The sequence below is a fragment of the Periplaneta americana genome, chromosome 3 (assembly GCF_040183065.1).
Source record: "Periplaneta americana isolate PAMFEO1 chromosome 3, P.americana_PAMFEO1_priV1, whole genome shotgun sequence".
NCBI classification, from domain to species: domain Eukaryota; kingdom Metazoa; phylum Arthropoda; class Insecta; order Blattodea; family Blattidae; genus Periplaneta; species Periplaneta americana.
The window spans coordinates 54,196,486-54,219,409 of NC_091119.1; the positions used below are offsets into that span (position 1 = coordinate 54,196,486).

General features: G+C 35.9%; 1 long non-coding RNA gene across 1 annotated transcript; it reads left to right on the top strand.

Moving 5' to 3' along the window:
- The first annotated feature begins 10,909 nt into the window (after positions 1-10,909).
- On the top strand, positions 10,910-20,403 carry LOC138697103 (uncharacterized). Its single transcript, XR_011331518.1, has 3 exons — positions 10,910-11,072; positions 15,816-15,863; positions 18,111-20,403. It is a non-coding gene; the product is annotated as an uncharacterized lncRNA (long non-coding RNA).
- Positions 20,404-22,924: the final 2,521 nt, after the last annotated feature.

The window sequence follows — 22,924 nt, forward strand, 5'->3', positions numbered from 1 at the left end:
CAGTACTCTGTCAATCTACTGCAATGTGTAGAACGTTGACTTTCATAGGGATAGTGCGAGCGCCCTAAGATCATGTTTACAAAACTAGAGCAATGTTCCTGGATCAAAATTGAAGTGGCACGAGGTCGTAGTGCACAAGAATGTTTTCAGGGACTATGTGAAGCAGCACCACCTTCGTCCAGCCCTCAGGAGAAAACAACGACACTTGGTGGTACAGAACCCCATCATTCTTCATGACAGTGCAAGGGGTCACACCGCTGCTGCTGTCAAGGAACTCTTGCGCCGCTGCCAATGGAAGATTCTGGAACAGCCACCGTAGTCACCCGATATGAGTCCATGCGATTACAATCTCTTCGTCAAAGTGAAAGAACCATTGGAGCGACCCGGTACAATACCAGAGATGAACTTATCCATACTATAGGGCGGTCAATACGGAACATCAACAAAGATGGACGCTCTGATGGTGTACGATGCCTTCCAAACATTTGACAAAAGGTCACAAATAAGGGGGGGCGACTATATTGAAGGTACGTAAATGTTGTACCCATGTGAATAAAGCCATGTCAGAATTATCAAACTGTTGCCATTACTTTTTATCCAACCTTAGTATAAGAATAATCAAACAAGCTATACATTAAATGGATCAGAATTAATACATTGTAAATTGGCAGCTTTCATGCATCTGACAACTGGAGAGAGAGATTTCGGCTGGTAGGTATAAAAATGTTTTTGAAATCTTAAACCATTCGAAGGGGCCCAAAGGTAGATATTGCTTATGAAGGATTCACAATCAATATCACCTTTTAGTCTATCTATCTTCGTAGTGTATCCAGCTATTTGCTGACAACACGTGTTCCACTATGTTTCACTATGAATCTCCTCTTCTTACAAATGATGGGTAAAAAGCACGATGCTGGTTGTATATTTCAGCAGCCAACCGAGACTGATCCTTTCTCTTTTCTAGTATCAGCCTCCCTTTTTTTTCCTTTTGCTCTTTCCTATCTAGCCTCCCTTGGCTAACTCTTGTTCTTTTCGACTCTGATGGTATTAGAACATTCGAGACCTAGGAGATCATTTCCTCTATCCTTTTCCTCTATATCTATCAATACTTAATAAACCCTCGTGGTACTCACCTAGTAATGGTGAGGTAGCTTCAGTCCATTAGATTGAGTTAATAAATAATCAAGAGGTACCTACATAAGCTGTAAAAGCATCTACTACAGCCCTACTCTTTTTCACTAACAATGATGGCTGATCTCAATGTAAATATCACCCTTTAAGGCCTTGCAAAAGAATAAGTAGTCAAGTTCAAGACGTCTGGCATAAAGGCTAGAAAAGTTAAAATATTTACAAGTATGCTCATAATTGAAAACAGATTAATTTGGTAAAAACCTAAACGCACACAGGGACATAAATTTTCTTTTAATGATTTCCAATTTAATCAAATCAGCAGAAGTAATAGAATTCCAGGCAACAGATGGATATTCAAGTTTAGATTTTATTAATGTATTGTATAGAATTACAGGAGTAGCAAGGGTAGAAAAAGAATAAGTTATACACCTTATAAGTCCGGCATTCTAATGGAATGATTATAAATATATTGGACATGATTATGAAAATGTAATTTGGTATCAAGTAGAACTCCCAGGTCTCTAATGCAGTTTTTTCTTATAATGTTGATATTATTAAGAGTATAATTAAATTTAAGCGAAGTGGTTTTTCTAGAGAAGGAAATGACAAAAGTTTTTCATTCATTAATTTTCATTCCATTATCAGCAGACCATAGCTCAATAGCATTTATATCATTTTGCAAATTTATACAGTCTGCCAGATTATTAATTTTGCGAAATATTTTAAGGTCATCGGCAAATAAAAGGCAGTTAGAACTTATTCTTTTACAGATATCGTCTATAAATAATAAAAATAATAGAGGCCCCAAAGTGGAACCCTGTGGAACTCTGCATAAACTAATATATGGATCAGAGTAAGAATTTCAAAGTCTAACACAGGATTGTCTATCTTTTAAATAATTTTCAAACCAGCCAGGTAGTTAGTGGTAACACCAAAAGAATGTAATTTACTCAGTAACATACTATAGGAACAACATCAAATACTTTGCTGAAGTCAAAATAAATGGAATCAATTTGACCCTGAGTTACAACTATAGGCATAGCAAAGTTGAGATAAGATACTAAATTAGTAGTCGTAGATTTTCCTTTTGTAAAACCATGTTGGGCCGAATTGATTTTTTTTTTTTCACGTAAAAAGAAATATGTTTATGAATTATTTTTTCAAAAATGTTTGAGAAATTATTAATTATGGAAATAGGTCTATAATTACTTATAATAGCTTTATTACCACTCTTAAATATGGGAATAATAGATGCTTCCTTCCAAAGAGAAGGATATATCCCTGTTTTCAAACTCAAATTGAAAATGTTGGTTAAAAAGGTATGAGAATTTCGGAGTACACTTTAATAACAAAATTAAGGATGCCATCCATACCCATAGATCTATTACGCTTGACATTTTTTATGGTCTTCCTGACATCAACACAAGAGATTACAGGTGGGGGTAGAAAGTCATTAATGTTAGAATAACATCTGAGAAAATTAGAGTTATAGTTGGTCTGAATTGATTTAAATTGACTAGCAAATGCATTTGCAATGTTTCTTTGATCCGCGATGTGAACCCCATTATTAATAAATTCATTAAGAATAATAATAATAATATACTAATAATTATTATTATTACGTGGAAAGAATGACAACCATTTTTTTAAATATAATTGTGACACAGAAGTTGGGAAATGACATCTATTATCCATAAAATACTGTAGTACTCTAGTATTCATTTAATAAGCAACACTGTGAGTCCTTTAAATGGCCCAATTAATGTCAATGTAATTTTTAAGTATTCTGGTATGCATCTCTAGAACCGAACAGCGCTCGTAGCGGCGGAATTGGCCTTACGCAGGAACCACTTGAGAGTTGAAATTTCAAGTGCTATGCGCAGCTTGTATAATCACGTAAGCAACGTGCAGCACACATATTTTTTTAATATTACTTTTACTTTTTTTATCCTCCCCCCACCCTCTGGCTGTCATCTCCGTATGAAATATATGGTAAGCAGACGAAAATATAGAACGGAGTGCTCTTATTAAATGGCTGCCGTATTTCGTTGAGGCACCACCCAGAGCGCTGTACAAGCCATGCTTCTGTCTATAGCTGGTTGAGAAAAACACTTCCAAGCACAGATCACCAATACATCATTGCAGATCACTCCAGATCACATATATAACAGATTGGCCATCCCAATGTTAAAAACGGTAATATGTGGAAGAAAACAACCACCAGATTACCATCGTCGATTGGGAACAACCGCTAGATAGAAGTACAGTTGCTCCATGAAATTCAAATGAGAATTGTAACGTGATTTCTTATGCAGTAGCTATAGTTGGCAGCATAATGAACTTGATAAAAGTTGTTGTCGTGAGGCTGAGCAATCTGTTTTATAATTATGTGATCAAGGAGATCACAATGCCACACACACACACACACACACACACACAAGTGAGAGAAAGTTGACTAGAGGAGGGAAGTTTTGTTGGCGTTAAAGGAAAATGTCGAGTTTGGCCCAGTGTCGCCAACATGGCGAAATTTCTGCTAGATTTGACGGATTTTAAAGGTTGTCAGCGCGAAAAATTTGCATTTAGCGGATAGCGGATATTTTGACGGATTTTGTAGAGTGTGTCAAAGGCTTTCAACGGATTTTGCACAACACATACGGGCCAGGGGCGGACGCAAGGGGGGGGGGATTAAGGGGATATATCCCCTCCCGAAATTTTGAAAAAAAAAATACGAAACAAGAAACAAAAATAATATTCGTGAATGTACATAGGAATTAGAGGGTTTTCCACGTAAATTTTCTTTGCTAAAATGTTAAATAAATGTATCTTTGCATTGAAAGAAATCCCTATATCTGGGATTTTTCTTGCCTCTGCTTCGCAATTCTGATCCACTGCCCACTGGAGAGTAGCACTGTTCTCTGACACTTACTACAAGAGATCCAACGCAAGAGGACTAATAATATAACTCGTTATGAGTGACTAAGTGGGCAGGATCCGATGGAATAAGCACCATCTTAAATCACAAAGTGATTAGTTTTCGCATATCATGATATGCACCTCTGCACATGTATGGACATTGTGCCATTGTCATACATCTATGACGCAGTGCATGAGGATAGGCCACTAGAGGGAACCCAAGAAGTGGAACAAACTGAGAGGATTCGATCCGACATCGGGATGGGAATCCGGTGTGGCTTAATGGATAAAGCGTCAGCACGTAGAGCTGAAAACCCGGGTTCAAATCCCGGTGCCGGAGAGAATTTTTCTGCACTGAAATATCATCATATGTACTTCGGTACATCGTAGTGTAAGCCATACAGAAATCAACATTTTTGGTGTCTATGATTGTAGCTAGCCATGTTTTTAGCCTGTCACATGGTTTAGCCAGTCTACTACAGTCAGAACAGATAGACCTTAAGACATGCATTGAACTATGTGAGAATCTAGAAAGAGAACTGGATGATTTTCGTTTAAATTTTCAGCCAGTGATCCTAGAGGCAAAAAGTGTTGCTGAACTTACTGGAATTACGCTGGAAATTCCAAGAACTGCAGGGAGACAAACACAGCATTCTAACTTCAAGACAGAGAGTCCTGAAGAGTATTTTAGGCTTTCAATTCTCCTTCCCTTCTTGGATAATTTCATTAGTCAGCTCAAGGACAGGTTTTTAAATCATAAGGGAATCCTAAAGTCCCTACAAACTTTGCTGCCTAAAACATAGTGCGAGCATCAGATGAAGATTTAGAAACTGCTGTTGAGGCTATAGTAAATCAGTGGCCCAATGATGTTGATGCATCACCAGAGTCTTTCTTCAGTGGATTGAAGATGTGAAGAAGAAATTTCCTTGATCAGAAAAATCTTCCCCTAATGCCTACTGATTTTATATAATCTTTGAACAGGTGAAATGAAATTATTTTTCCCTGCACTCCAGGGGCGGCTTTAGAGGTAGTGCCGTTGTGCCATGGCACTACCAGAATACAGAAGGAGAAGGAGAATTAATATTTTCCGCTCAAAACCTGAGAGAAACAAGTTACGCTTATACAATCTCTACCGTCAATATGATCTTTGCAGCGAAACACGTTGTAACCAGTGTTTGGAGGATGGACTGTGCCAGGCACTACATCCCATAAGAAATATAATGGGATGCGCGCGCAATCTTCATGTTCGCTCGTCCTTTTCAGCATCTAAAAGGTTCGTTCCAACAACAGTCAGGAACCGTCCGTAACCATCGTGAGCATGCGAAGTACAGAAAAAGCGTTCCAACACAATCCGAACCAGTCCTGAACCGGAAACATGTACTGCAGTCGGGCGTTCCAACAAGCTTTTGACATGGGTTCGGAACGGTCAGAAATAGTCCGCGGATTGAGGCATGTACGGAAGAGCACGCAAGACGCGCATACGCATAAGCTCACCAAAGTCTCCTGGATACTGAACAAAGACGTGATCGACTGTTCACATCATTGAGGTTAAAGATGAAAAGTGACAGTACAGACGAATAATAAAACTAGAGATTTAATTTAAATTTTCGCCAAAAAGAAAGGGAATGGAAATTATTTTGGTATTGAAACAGTTAAAAGAACTATTTTTAGATGAGAGTCCCCCAGTACACGACATTGAATTATCGGAATTCTTGCCTTCCATATTTTTTTGTCATCTTTTTATTGAAAATGATCGAAATTCTATTTTCTACAATTAGAATTAGCTGCAAAACGATAATAATTAAGCATCCCGTTCTTAGCAAAGATGATCACAGTTATAGCATCTCTGGATTTAGTACATAACGATCCGCGAAAGCGTTCCAACAGCGTCCAGTCCAGTTTCAATCCCATAGCAGATACTCGACTAGCGCATGCGCATAAGATGGTACAGGAACCGTACATGAACTGATCCATGAACCGCTTGTTGGAACGAAACTAAAGCATGATCTAAAATGTGCCAGGCACAAATTGCCGCTGGCTTTTGCAATGCTTGTAAAACTGTATACATCCCCATTTTCTACGCCGATCCCTTACTACCTCTCGCTCTGTCTTTCCTTCCACTTTGTCGGAACAAATTTCTCAGAGCGAAGACTGCAACAATAAGATAATAAAATCTCTCCCGGTTTCTTGAAAACTTGGCTTGAGAAAGTTTTCACTTTATTATTTCTACCAACAGTACCAAGTGTAGTGTGAACGTGTTAAGTCGTGAGGTTGTCATCGTAATAGTGGTCGTGTTATCGTGTTGTGTACTGTTAAAAAATGAATTCGGTTGGCGCTTTATTGAAATCTCAGTTTTCAACATTAACATATGAAAACAAACTTCGTGTTAAAGAATTAGGCAGACCAACACCGCACTTAAATATTCATCAAAAGCAGCAAAGTGCTAAGTTAACAGATCTCGCAAATTTAACCCAGATATTTATTTAAAAAACAACTGGTTGTGTGGATGTGATGTGAAAAATGCGTTCTTCTCTTTCCCGTGTGTTATGTTCGGAGGTGAACTTAGCTGGTCAAAAGTGGGTGTGACAGATTTAGTACATTTATGGGGTAAAATAAAAACACATCATAAGTCAAAGGTTAATATGAATAACGTCTTCAGTTTGTCTATGCTGGGTAAAGCGAACATTAAAAATCAGTTAAATTCACACTACAGACTCGCGATTGCAAAACACAATGAGCAAGTTGATAAAAACAGATATGTGTTAAAATTAATAATAAATTGCATACGATTTTGTGGGGCACTAGATTTAGCACTAAGAGGGCACGATGAATCTGAGGAGTTTTGTTTGCAAAATAGACAACTTCAACAAAAAAAAAAATGATGGATTTATTTTCAAGTCAGAAGAATCGGCGAATGGGTTTTATCTATCGCGCATATTAACCTGGTCAACAAAAGTGCTCAGGTGCTCCAGTTGTATAAATTTTGGTGAGTGATTATTATTATTATTATTATTATTATTATTATTATTATTATTATTAGAGACGAGAACTTCATGCACTATAAAATCCCAAATTATGCATGCATTCATGCACTATCAAACAATGAAATATGCATGATAAAGCGAAAAATACAATAAAATGTGCACTTTTATTTTTGTTTCAAATGTCTTATTTCACTTCACTTTTTTTGCACAGTTAAAAACCTAACAACATTTTAAATTGGTTTCTGTGAGGTTCCTGCACAAGTCAATATGTTTTTGTAGGCAGAGAATGACCTCTCTATATTGCAAGAAGTTAGGGGTTTAAACTTGAATGAACATATTTGTGACAGTGTCAGGTCAAATTCTTCATTCAAGTTTTCGCTATAAATAACCTTCACTGAACAAAAGAATCCGCAGTCCGGGTTAGCATTTATGACCCTGTCCAATTTGTTTTTCGCCGCTACATCCACTTTCCCACGGGCATAACTGAGGGATCTATGAAATTCTTTGCAGATTCTTATCTTTTGTTGCATTCTTGCAATATGTGAAACAGATGCGACATGCTGGTCGACTTGAAATTTTTTAGTACATTTCATCTGAAATTATAATAGACCTTACCTAGATACGATTTAAAAACGGACATCGTAATTTAATAATTATTTTAAACAAGTTTTGTAATTTTTTTACAAAGAACAATTGTCATATAAAATGTTCGGAAACAGAACAGCATTGCTTAACTCTTTACTCCAACAGTCACAAAATACGACATCCTCATCTGACCTAATAAAATCTTTTCCTTTACAGTAATCCTCTGTGCAAAGAGTACACTTTTGGAATCTTTAAATTGGAAACATATTAGAACCACATTAACACGCGCAAACAGAATAAACAAGCACATTAACAACTTGCGATATTCACACACAGCAAAAAACAGTTTAACGATGATTCCAATTTTAGAAGAATCTAAATTGCTACTAGTACTAGAAAAGGAAGAGAATTTACAACCACCCTGAAAGAGGATGCTTTTGACCTAAATTATTTGTCGGCAATTTCCTTGAACCCTCTATATTTCCTCTATACTTACTATTCTCAAAATATCCAACGTAATAAATTCATTTATGACACGCAGTGTATAGAGGGTCGTCGGTAAATTGTTGTAAAAGTGGACTTCCGTCCAGGGAAAGGTCCTCTAACACCTTATTGTGCAAATCTTAACATTTTATTTAATTTTTCTGTTATTTAGTTTTTTTTTCTTTTTCTTCTTCAATCCTGATTCCTGAAGCTAAAATATGGGACATAAAATCGAGAAACTATGTCCACACAAAACCATTAAAACATGCATTTAAACTGAATGTAATGTATATTATATACATTATTAAGCTAAAAATTATCTAAATATGCATTATGCATGTTTTTATCCCTAAAAAGTCGAAAACATGCAAATATGCACGGGAAAGGTACACATATTTGGAACCGGAAAGTAATGAAATGGATAAGCACTAAGTTTGAGCTATAAAAACATGCATTTTCATGGAATTCTCGTCTCTAATAATAATAATAATAATAATAATAATAATAATAATAATAATAATAATAATAATAATTATTATTATTATTATTATTATTATTATTATTATTATTATTATTGCTTATTTCTTGTCTTTGGTTTAGACCATAGGCGGATTCAGGGAAGAAATAGTAGGAAAAAGAGTTACCCTCCTCCTTAGGCCCGTAACACGCTTGCAGAATTTTCGCCAGCGAGAAATGTGTTGCGAGAAAATTAAAAAATTGATAACATGGATTCAAATGGACGTCCACACACTGGAAGAGATTCTCGCTCAAGGCAAAAACCTCGCGCGAGTTTCTCGCTGGAATGGCTAGCTCAGCGAATTTTCTTGACACATTTATCAAAGATGTTTGACATTTATACTCTTTATGACGTTCGAATGTAGAAAAAGACATCACAGGTGGCGATGAATTGTATTGCTTTTATTTGAAAATGAGGAAAGATGGCTGATAATTGCAGTCAGAAACTTATCGAACTTGTACGATGTCACCCGTAGGCCTATTTATATGATACACGGGATGAAAACTATAAAAACACGAAACTTAAAGAAGAAATCTGGAGATTATCTGAAAATAAATAGGGCTATATTTTATTTTGATGAGATTTAATAGTATTAATTAAATATTTGAAATAATGTATCTATATGTCTTAACAGTTTACATAATTTTAATCACAACATAGCAAAGAATCCTTTGTTATATCATGAATGGCAAAAAACTGTGGTCCATTGAACCCGAAATAACGCCTAAACGTATCATCATTCAAATCGAAACCAGTGTCCAAAACTCGCCCTTATTTTGGTAAGATACAATGTGATTTTCAGATATTTCTGGCTTTAATTTTAGGCCTACTTTTTCTTTTCATTAACAAAATATGTTCATGTAACTCCATTTCCTCATCACCTGAATAATCAGATTCAACATAGCGTTCGTACGTAATTTGTAAAGTACGACAATGTACTTACAGGTTATATATTTAAGTACGACAGTATACGTAAATACATAACCTATAATATTTCCCCCAACGAGTCATTACTATAATCAAAAGACTGCTTTCTGCATGAAGGCAGTGCATATATGATCATAGCGAGATGTGATCTGTGATAGCGAGAACTCGCCAAGTGTGTGGAGGAAGGCTCTTCGCCTCTTTCTCGCAAAACATTTCTCGCTAGCGAAAACTCTGCAAGTGTGTTACGGGCCTTAGGGTATCCTGAATCTACCATTGATTTTGGCACTAGGCATTAAATATGAATGAGCCGCCACTGCTGCACTCACAAGGCGCTAAAACTTTTCTGCATGTTGCCTGTAACTACAGCAACACCAGAACGGTCGTTCTCAACATTGCGGTATTTGAAGACTTAGCCTACTTGAGGAGCAGACAGATTAAATGGACTGGTCTTGATGATGATACATAAAAATGTAGAAATAAAAGCTTATGAAGTACTGGATGAAATGTCTAAGAAGCCTCGTTACCGTCTTCTGTAAATATCACTCTGTCATTGTTTTTGTATTGCAGTCATTGTAAATATTAAAATTTAAAAATTGTGGTTTATTTAACAACGCTCGCAATTGCCGAGGTTATATCAGCGTCACTGGTGTGCCAGAATTTTTTCCCGCAGGACTTCTTTTACATGCCAATAAATTTACCGATATGAAGCCTGTCACATTTAAGCACACTCAAATGCCATCGAACTGTGCTGGGATAGAACCCGCAACTTCGAGCACAGAAGGCTATACCGACTACGCTACTCAGGCCAACTTGTAAATGTTTGTGACTCGGAAACAAATTGTGAGTATATAAACTTATTTCTCATTATTCCATTTTTACTATCCCTCCCCGAAAAAAAATCCTGCGTCCGCCCCTGATACGGGCTACAGTTTTGTTTGTAGACTAATTTAAATGAATAGAGTTTTAAAAGACACTTTTTATATTGAACGTTTATCTTAGATGTTAATAAGGTCCCGATGCTGGGTAACTTTCGGTGCTGGACACTATAAAACGTCTTTGGCTGGACCCCGGTCTCATTTCACCGGCATTATCACCGTCATCTCATTCGGACGCTAAATAATCTAATCGTCGTATAAAAATTAATAAGGTCCTGGTTCATTTAGCTTCTTTACTAAACCATGATTATTCTTGTTTTAACATCAGGTGAGTTGATATGTATTAGTGTTTTATTAACATGTCTTTATAATAAGTAATGTAGCTTGTTTTCAATGTTTAGCGGATTTTTAACGGAATTTCACCAACGTTTTAGCGGAAAAAATTTAATGTATTGGCAACACTGGTCTGGCGACACTGTTTGTGGTAGAGTGGTGGAAGAAGCGGGAGCTGGTGTTGGGAAGAATCTGGAAAAACGAAATTAATTGTTATTTTTTGAGACAAAATGGTTAACGAGAGTGCCATGTGTTTTCGAATGTGCATTGAAGTTGTGCTCGACTTCTTTTGTGTTATACACGCAGAAATATGATCACGTGATGGTAAGTAGCCTATGCGTAGGTAATAAAAGATTAGAGGTACGTATTGGTTAGTGGTAGTGCGAATTTTGAATTCAAATTAACAAATTCTAGAACTGTAGGTGATTTATGTGAATACTCAGCAAAAGGTTATCCCTGATTTGTGCAGATATGTTATGGGTGTTTTGAACTTGATTGATGTCCTGGTCCACACCTGTGGAGTAACGGTTAGCGCGTCTGGCCGCGAAACCAGGTGGCCCGGGTTCGATTCCCGGTCGGGGCAAGTTACCTGGTTGAGGTTTTGGTGAATGTAGAGTATCCAACGCCCACTGAACGAATATTTCACTTTTATCATTGCCAGTGTTGCGCTATAATCGTATATGCAAGGTAGGCTATAACAAAAACCTAAAGTAATCAAACCTAACCTGTCAAAGAAGCAACAAGTTATACTAAATATGTGTAAAATTGGCCAATGTCTCTATAGTGGGCGGGACGTAAGTAACATTGACCCTCACTTCACCGGCATTATCACCATCTCATTGAGACGCTAAGTAACTTAAGCTGTTGATAAAGCGTCGCAAAATAACCTACTAAAATAATGTAAAATAATCGATGTCCAGTATCTGGTGCCTTTTTAAGTAAGAGTATAATGTTAGGGAAATTCGTTTCATACGGGTCCTACATTCTCTTCTGCGGGATCCTTCTACGTAAACTGAGTGCCTCATCACCAGATCATAATTATTTGCAGATCAAGTATTAGATCCTAGTAGCCACCGGCGATAGCGTGTTTGCCTATTTATTCGGAGTTACACTCTGGCGTGGGTTCGATTTCCACTTTGGCTGATTGATTGGTTTTTTTGGGAAAATTTCAGTATACGGATTCCTCACTGACAATTATATCTCGAAATACTGAAAGAGCAGATTTGTCTCTGATCATCATGCTTACGAAAAGGCACTTTTAAGTGCCAATAATTTATTTTGTGTACACAAGATTGGAATTTTGAAGTAACAGGGAAAGGAAGGAATCCATGTTCTGAAATATCCACGTCGTTAAATAACCAAATAAAAAAAAAAACACCCAAGTGGATCCGTTCCAGTCTCCTGCCAATACTTCATAGGACGTCTCAAATTCATGGGACTTCGCAGGGTGTAGGACAGGATCTGTTTACTCTGTAGGTATTCTGCTTGAAGGAGACCTTTGTACGTTTGATTTCCAGTTTGTACCGTATTTCTACTACATTTTATTATGACATCATTTATGAGCCTATGACGTGTCCCACACAAAACCATCCATTTATACCTTATCCACAACAGCTGGAATTTAGTACACCATTTCCATGAAATTACCGAATTGGTAGGTCTAATGTAAAATATCAATCACAGCAAGATCTGCCTTTACGGAAGCCATTTTGATCCTCACTCAGTTTGTGTTCATAAAATTCGGTAGGCTAATTTGTTTTTTTATAGACCTATTTGGATATAATTTGTACCTACAATTAAGTAAACTAATGCCTCGATAATTATCACATCTCTTTTTATCAACATGTTTATGTACAGAAATTAAAATTGCTTTTTGCCAACTCACCGGATGAAGAGAACCATTCCAGATATTGAGAAAGTACAGAACTCATAAGAAATCATCTCCAGCATATTTGAAGATCTACATATTAATTCAATCTTCTCTTGAATTTTTACCATTTTTTACCTCTGAAGAACAATGGTAAAATCATTGCGTACATAATATATACAAGCTGGCATAATTTATAGTACACAAAATATAAATCTCAACTGGTTCCCATGTAATGCCAATTTCATCGCTAGGATCCGTTTCATACCACAGAATCTTAGCAAAATATTTAAATGACATTTACATTTGGGGCATTCTCCGCCTTCCAGGCGCCCCAACCTCAGAAGTGGGTTACAATTAAGCCACAGCCAGGAGAGAAGACCAGAAATGTCGAAAAGACAACCTGGTGGCATTGGATAAAAAAAAAAGAACATTTGGGGCATTTAAAGGACTTACTATTTATTACATGCTTCGTACAATATTTATGGATAATGAATGTCATTTCCCAATTATATTAAAATAAAAGGCTGTCATTTCTGGTATTAAAAGATAGGCCTATTACATATAAACCAAGACACTGTCTTCTCTGTACTTGAATTCATACAACAAATATTTTCGAACATAAATGAAAGATACTTAATACATATTACATATGCACTAACTTCTGATATATTATACTTTAAATACACATCATGGGTGTGATAGTATTTGGACAACAGATGGTATTTTAATGTACTAAGATGCAGATTTCTGTGTATGAGAATAGGTTATAATTGTGAAGAAGGTGATCTGAACCTATATCTTACAAACTCACAATTTGTGTACTAAAATTTTGCTCAGTACCCTCTTTTGTTGTTAAACGATAATTTTCAGCTTTCAAAAATATCCCTGTAGATAAGAGACAAAGTATAAAAACAGTATCAGTCTTTGGTGATGGATTTAATTTATTTTCTCTTTGTTTGCTATTGACAGTCTGAATATATCACTTTGTGGAATTGCGGTCCTAAGGTCAATTTCCTAGAAAACAGGCTGGCACAATGTTTTGTTGACTTCATTGTTTGGATTTGACCTTCAAAGCTTGAAACATGCCAAGAATAGTCCGTAAACAGTTTTCTCTTTCACTTTTATTTCAACTATAATGAATTACAGATCTCGTATTTTATCTGCCTCTGTGCAACTTTACATTTGTGATGGGGAGGTGAGGGGATGGGAGGAAACTTGTAATGCTTTTCAATACGCTTATGCCCACTTGAAATTTAATGGCCACTGGCAGAGAGATGTCCGAGATCTGCACTGCTGCTGCTGCTGCTGCTGCTGCTGCTGCTGCTGATGATGATGATGATGATGATGATGAAATGTAAATGTTTTCTTACAAGTTGTTAAACATTATTCTGAAGACACTGAGTGAATTTTTATGTTTTCTGCATCTGTGTTTAGGTGCTGTGATTCCATATTTTAAATACCTTTGCATTGTTGGGCCATTGTCGATTTTTCTCTTGTACAGTTAGCTGCTATTTGTTACAATAATATTATAATAGTCGGTTGATTGTTTGTCAGACCAAGTTCATGAACAAATACATACTACTAAATTGTCTGGAAAACTGCATCTTAAAACTTTCTCATTGAAATCAACTTGTTGCTTCCGCAGAAGAGCTGGCAGCACTGGAATAGCAAATCACATGTGCTGCAATAAGAACTGACTTGATTCATCCTTTTAATGAGAGTTTAGTCAGAGATAAAGGGTGCTTTCCATTTTCATAGTTGTTGATTGTTGATGGGTAAACAATTATTTTGAGATGGAACAGTTAATATTATTCTCTTTTCTGAGTCACTGTAGTTACATAGAATGCTGGGTAATTTTCGGTGCTGGAACCCAGACTCATTTCACCGGCATCATCACCATCTCATTCAGACGCTAAATAACCTAAGCTGTTGATAAAGCGTCTAAAATAAAATAAAAGTACGATGAAAGAGTAATGGAACGGAGAAAAATTCTCTCTGGCACCAGGATTGAACCCAGGTTTTCAGCTCTATGTGCTGATGCTTTATCCACTAAGCCACACTGGATACCCATTCCGGTGTCAGACAGAATCGTCTCAGTTTGTTCCAACTCTTGGGTTCGCTCTAGTGGCCGCCCTCTGTAGTACGTCATAGATGTCTATGAACGTAGGACTGAAGTCGACACATGTGCTGAGGTGCACTCGTTATGAGTGACTAGTTGGCCAGGATCCGACGGAATAAGCGCTGTCTTAAATCACGAAGTGATTCATGCATATCATATATGTATATTATTTTAATGTACCGAAGTACATATGATATTTCCATGCAGATATTCTGCGTCATCATACGATGGAAGAGTAATGGAACAGAGAAAAATTCTCTCCGGCACTGGAATTTGAACCCGGGTTTTCAGGTCTACGTGCTGATGCTTTATCCACTAAGCCACACCGGATACCCATCCCGGTGTTGGACAGAATCGTCTCAGTTTAAGTTCCAACTCTTGGGTTCCCTCTAGTGGCCACCCTTTGCACTACGTCATAGATGTCTATGAATGCAGGACTGAAGTCCACACATGTGCTGAGGTGCATTCGTTATGAGTGACTAGTTGGCCGGGATCCGACGGAATAAGCGCCGTCTTAAATCAGCATCAGCACATAGAGCTGAAAACCCGGGTTCAAGTCCCGGTGCCGGAGAGAATTTTTCTCCGTTCCATTACTCTTTCATCGTATGATGATGCAGAATATCTGCATGGAAATATCATATGTACCTCGGTACATTAAAATATATAAAATAAAAGTAGTTACATAGTTCCCATAACTTGCTATTTTGCAGAGTTTTAACAAATTTGTTAAAGTAGCATTGATTAAATATGGCTGTCAACCATTTGATATCATAATTGAATTAATGTCGGTACCTAAAATGAATGGGTTATTTGTGAAAATGAGTTTGTAATGTAATAACTGCTCTTTGAGTGTAGATACATCGATTTAGATATGAAGAGACTAAGTTTCACATTCTAAATGCTTTGTAGAATTTATGATACAATTTTTATTGCAGCCTTAATTTCGGCTTATAAGCAGTTTTTCTTTAATTGCTAACAATTTAGTATTCAAGACTTAGGCCCTTTCATAAATAACCCGTTCAAATAGTAACAGTCCTGAAATAACTGCATTCAGTTAACTTTAAATGTTCCTTTGCAGCCCAGAGCGAGAGGCAGTGCACATAGCAGTGGGAAGTTTTGCAGTGAGGTGAGTAGCTAAATGCATGCTTCTCTGGAATCTTCTAATCTTTTTTTTTTTTTTTTTTAAGAATCTATAATATTTGTTGTTAGACTATTCATGTTAGTGTCCTCGATATATTGTAAACCTCAATGTTTTCCAATTTGGTTCATAGTTCAACATGGATATGATGGGCGTTTTATTAGATGATATTGGTTGTTTCACCTTGAAGGCATTTTATACTCTTATTACATGTATGGTATAGATAAGTAAGTTGTTCGTGACTCATTAGAAGCTTAAGAACAAGCTTAGTAGATTTTATGAAAACAACATACAAAACAGGAAGTGAGGAAATAATGAAGTTTGTGAAATGTCTTGCTTTGCGTCATAAATTTTCTTGTATACATAGAAGTTTTAAAATAAATTCGGCATATAAAAAGTCCACTTGAAAGTGTATGTAGGTTATAAATTTAACATGATAGGAAAACACACCGGTAGTCTGAAATTGTGTTCTAAAGACAAAGGTCATAGTAAATAGAAGTATGATTACTGAGCTAATACTACATGTATGGTATAGATAAGTAAGTTGTTCGTGACTCATTAGAAGCTTAAGAACAAGCTTAGTAGATTTTATGAAAACAACATACAAAACAGGAAGTGAGGAAATAATGAAGTTTGTGAAATGTCTTGCTTTGCGTCATAAATTTTCTTGTATACATAGAAGTTTTAAAATAAATTCGGCATATAAAAAGTCCACTTGAAAGTGTATGTAGGTTATAAATTTAATATGATAGAAAAACGCACCGGTATTCTGAAATTGTGTTCGAAAGACAAAAGTCATAATAAATAGAAGTATGATTACTGAGCTAATGCGTGTGATATGCCATATGAAGTAGCAATAATACTGCCATTATATTCGAATTTATGTCATAATAAATGCAGTGTTATAGCATAACACGTAAGTCGTAATTTATATTGTATACTTTCATAATATATAATTTTTAGTACACAATTATTCCTGCGCGATTCTTTATTTTAAAGGAGTACATCATTTAAAAATAATTTCGTTTGACAATTGATTGAAGTATACAGAGTGATTCACGAGGATTTACCGTCCTTTACGGATCTTATTTCTGAAGACATTTTGAGGAAAAAATGTCATATAAACATAGTCCCTAATCTCAATAATTTCAGAGTTACACTAATTTAAAGTTGTTTGTAAAATACGTTTTTTCTTTAGTTTGAAGGTAAAAGAATAATACAAATAGAGAATGAATCATTCAGAAGTGTCATTTCTTTAATTGGCAAGTATTATGAAGCTAAAAATGTGCTGTGTACTCCTTAGTTGCTTCGTACAGACATCTTTTTCTATTTTTAACTAGAAAATTACATTATTCTTACGTACTTATCACAACAATTATTACAAATCACATCACTTCCACCGACTTAATTATTTGGAGAGTTTACAACACATTTTTAAAAATGTCGCCATCCACTTGAGTACACTTGACCGCACGCTTGTGAATGGCCTCGTCACGCTACTCAACTGCATCTTTGATTTCCGTAGCTCTCGCGCAGGCTGCTGCTTGCACTCTGACGAAGATCATGCGTTCACAGCAATGCGTTCCAGTAACGAAACGTAACTCTGTAAATATTGAGAATAGGACGCATGTTCATATATGACATTTTTTGCTCAGAATGTCTTCAGAAATAAGCTCCGTAAAGGACAGTAAATCCTCGTGAATCACCCTGTTAATTGAATCATAATTTAAGTAAAAATATCCAAATTAAGCTCTGTATGTCATTTACATAAAATATTGGTATTTTCCATATTTAATACAGTATTATGTAAAGCCTTATAACTTGAAAATTTGTACCGAAGAAACAATTAACGTGATTTTCTAGGATTTAACTCTCTATTAGTACATTTTCGTTTTTAGTTCTGTATACAACTTTTTTGCAATGCGAAGTTTAGATAATGTTGCGAGTGTAATAAAATATTTTATGTTTGCTCTTGACTGCTGTCCAGAAGTAACATTCCTGTTGAAGGAAAAAAGTTTTAAAAGTCCTCCACATAGTCTCCGTTTTGCAATTAACATTCTTGAAAATTAAGGTGATTTGTGTGTCTTAAATATTTGTTACAGGTGTCACATGCTCATAACAGGACACTTATACTTAATGTTATAATAACATCATTAACAATAGCATTATAACAATAGCAGTGTTTTATGAGTAACTTTGTTATAGGCTACATCCAAGCTTTCCTTATTGTTTCAGCACGTCTTCAACTATTATGGTGCACATATCCTAATATAATATTTCCTTGCTATAGGCTATATACTTCCTGGAGCACTGGTACTTGTTTTTGAAAAGTTTACATTTATTACCATATTGAACGATTGTTACTTGTTACTTATTGCTTATGCAGTTCTGAATGATTGTGTTAATGGTAACTGCTGTGAGTTAATAGTGACTTCAATTGACGATTTATTTTCCATACAACAGAACAGTTTGAAGGTAATACAAATGGGGTTAGTTTGTGTAAGTTTGTAATTGTGCAATGCTTTGTGCTAGCCAATTTCTGTGATGATGTTTTAGTTTGAAAAAATGCTCGAAATGGCAGATCTAGGGCATAATCACAGACTCACAGTATTTGTACATTGTCACAGTTAGCAGGTCACAAAAATGGAATACAATTGCTTATGCAAGCCAGTTTCTATGATCATGGCCTCTACTATGGAAGAATGCCCCGAAATAGCAGAACTAGATTGAAATTTCTTTAATAACTTTTTCATTTCATTTATTGTATTCCATAGATTTTACATCAGCAGTGAAGCTTTAAGATGTGAAACAAGTTAAGTTACTGTGTAGAATTTTTTGGTGAGATGAGATGGTAGAGTAACATGTTTGTGCACTGTCACAGCAGATTGTATGTATTTGTTTCCAGGCAAAATAGCTGAAAGAAATTGAATCTTCCGTGTATATGATTTTATAAAATGGTTTCATTATGAAATTATTTCTAGTAGAGAAAAATTCCATCTTGGGCCACTTTTTTTTTAAACCACTAGGCTAAATAGAAATGGCGGCAGCGATACAAGATTAATGCAGTTACTTTAATTTACACTGGAAATATTAAATGTTCTTGTATTAGTAAAGTTACAAAAATATCTACCTACTTAAAATAGAATAATGTTTTGATAGTGGAGTGTAATTACAATTACAATTGAAAGAAGAGATTTTGGAGACACGTCAAACCTTACACATATTTAGAAAGGAATATTTTTATGTAAACAAATTGAATGAGGGGATTTTGGACAAAAACTATAATGGTTTGACACGCAAGAAGTAAAGGTTAGCAATATCTACATACCTGTGTTAAGAACCAGTTCTAATCCTCACCAGATTCTTCAGATGACGAGTTCACTTGAATGGAAGTGGGTCGAAAACTGACTAGCAAACAAATTAATTAAATGAGAGGAACAGTCAAATTGTAAGTAGGCCTAGACCTACTTCTAGGACTACAAGAGTCAGTGGAATTGTTGTCTTTCCCTGAACCTTTTACTTCTGTCTGTGTTGCTACTCCTCCAGCTGATTTATTGCCTGTTGATGTTGCTTCTGCTCCTGGCACTTCCTCACATATTGGATTGATTGTTGCTGTAGTTGATACTGCTGCTACTACAGTCGATGTCTTCTCTGTTGATGTTGCTTCTATTGTTGGAATTATTTTCTCTCTGATTGAATTGATCGCTGTTGTGGTTGTTGATGTTAGTGTTTTTGTTCCTGTTGATGATGTTCTTTGTGCTACTGGGACTTTCTTCATGACGACTGGATTGTAGTACAGTTGCAGTAAAAAACTTATGATTTTTGAAGACATCTCTGTCAACAGACCACATTCCAGCATTTCTGTCCCAACAGTAGCTGCTCTCCCATATGCTTTCCCAAATAATTCAGCCATCTGAAATTGGGTTACAACTCGTCCTTTATGTACTCTCAGCCATTTCTCCATGTCATAAATGTAATAGCAACTTAATGGTTTAAAGAAAGAGGCATCTAAAGGTTGGAGTATGCGTTGTATGGCCTGTTAGGGAAAGTAGTATCACCCACTCTGTCGAGCAAGGTCCAATGCTTCAGAATTTTTAGTTTGCATTCTATGGCCAGCCAAGAGAAGTAGTACTTTATGGTTATTCGATGGTTTTACAGTGTCTATAAAATGATGTAAATATTTAACAAACAACTCTTTGTTTATATAGCCACTATCTGGATACTGCTCCATCCATTAGTTCATCCTTAACCTGGGTACACTTGAATATCAGCATCGGTGGAATATATTGGCCAGCAGCACTGGCACAACAGACAGCAGCTGTAGTCACATCTCTTTATCCTCTCATAATGAACCTGACTTGTTGTATTCCTTTCTTGGCAATAATTTTTCTGGTCTTTTCTGCACAGTGAAAAGGCACTTTCGTCTACATTAAAAATCCTTGTGGCATCCAATTTATTCTGGTCAACGACTTTTGTTAGTATATAAAAAATTCACCAGCTCTTTCTCTGTTGAAAACACTTGCACGGACATTGGAAGTAGCTTCTGGTTGTCTTATTATTATTATTATTATTATTATTATTATTATTGTAACTCCAAGGGAGGGGGGTAGCCCTATTTTACAAATGTATGCTAGGGCTATAGTTTTACACAAAAGGGATAGATTGACGTAACTATAAAGGCAAATAGTAAAGAAAAATAAAGTATCCTATGCAATGTAAACAAAACACAGGCAATCTGTAATTTAGACATTGCGATTGCCAAGCAAGCACCAGGCATCAATTTGAGGTATACAGAAAAGCAGTTACAACACGCATACATAACACTTCTTAAAAGCCTTTCTCTATAACACAAATATGCGGCTTTCTGTACTATACATCATAAATTAAGTACACAATAGCCACAGAACACAAACCATAATTAAGACATTGCGATAACATCAAACATCCCATAACTACGACTCACATAGCAAATCAAGCATTCGATATAGTACAAATACATCAACATAATAGCCACACGTTTTAAAAGTTACAAAGTTGACTCCCAGAAGAATAAATAGGACACTGTTACTTACATTGAAGAATGCTATTTTCTACAAGGTCTTAAACACATCAGTGATAAATTTGTGAAACTCCTGTAAACAACATTGCTTCAGAAGTACTTTTGTTATAGGTGGTGTGAAAGTTACATCGCACATGCTAAGATGGGTTCCTAGCCGGTATCTCTTGCGTTCTTGTAGCGGGCACTGAAATATTAGGTGGTCGACTGTTTGTATGGGGTTTTCACAGGAGCATGAAGAGCCAATTGGACTGTCAATTTTGAAATGTTCAAAATATGTGAATTTTTCGTGTCCAGTCATAAATTGTGTGGATATGTATGATGGTTCATAATTATTCACGTTTAGTCTATCTTTAACTGTAGGAAAACATAGTAATTTTGTGATTTGGCCATTTGTACTATTTAACCACATTGCATTCCAGTCATTTAACATGTCAACCTTCATTTCCATTTTAACATAAGAGAAGTGGTGTTTAGTGTATGCATACTCTGTTTCCGAATTCGCAGTCATCTTTCTGGTTGTCTTAGAGACAGATCTTTATGTCTTCTCATGAAATTATAATACCACTTTTTGCCCGCGATTTTTTCTCTGTTGAATCTGTGTGGTATGTTATTCTTTTGTCAACTGCAAACACTAGTTTTCTCAAGTCCGTCAGTGTGATGCCGAACATACATTCTTCTAACTGAAGTACCGTACGTGCTGACATATTTCGTCCTTCACATCCGATGGTAAGGTCACTGATGCTTTCCATTATTTTGTTACCTTCTACTACGAACCAATTTTTTCCATCCAAATGGTGTTTCAGAGTAGCTTTGGGGACTGAATACTGCTTGGCTGCAGCATTTAAGCCCAAATTACCGTTTCTGATGGCAATAAGTGCTCGATCCATTTTTCCTTCTTCCCATTCACTATATTTAATCTCTTGCAATAACTACACAGTTATAAGGAGAGCTGTAGGCTTTGAATAAATGTTCGTATCTATCACAATCAATACTAACAATGATTTAAGCTGTAAACTATCAATGAACTTCAAACATTTTCTTGGCTGGAAAAGTACAAACTATACAGTTATTCTTTCAAGAAACACTTTGACACATGTTCTTGAATCATGATATTCATGTAAATGAAGATAATTTGTTAAATAAGTAGAAGAATCAGAATATTGAAAGGAATGAAAGGAAGGCAGTTTTATGTGATCACAATATCACAATAAATAATGAATCCTAAATATTAATATACGAAATAAAATAATTTTACTGTAATAATTAAAGAAATAGGTTATGATGCAAAGTAAATACAATTCACCACAAACAGAATTCCTTATCTCTTATTCTTCTAAAATGGCAGGAGCAAAGTAATCTAATTTATCACTATTTCCTGAATGAACATCTCATCCCTCCCAATGTCCTGCACTGGCCTGTCAACTAAGCGTAAAGCACAATACTCCAATACTGGCGGCTAGTAATAAATAGCTGTCCATGCTCCTGAAAGTAGTGGCTGTAATTTTGTTTTCGAGGCTACTCCATCACTGTTTTTTCCAGGTAGCCCTTTAAGTTCCAAAACTCAATCTTCTCCGTTATACCCATCACAAGACACAAAAAAAAGTGTCTCGTATAGCTAATAATAAGGCCATATTTTTTTTACGTGATCTGTAATTTCGGAATATCTCTGTTTAGCTAGATGTTTCCATTTGGAGCCCTCATCTCATATTGTCTGAGGCCTTGGAAAATAGTTTTTGCGAGGGTTTTGGATGTCGTTGAATGACTGTTTTTTTTTTTCTGAGATTGCTGGCAATCAGTGGAATTTTCCGCCCTTTAAACCACAGAACTGCTGTGACTTCTTTTTTTTCTTCTTCAGTTTTGATTCTTTGTTCATCACAAACCATGACAAGCCCTTGAGGATGCGAGGAGCAAGGATCAATCCCATAATAATGATCAGGAACCACTCCATAGGAACTTTTTCATTTTTCAGTCTATATAAAACGTAAGTTTA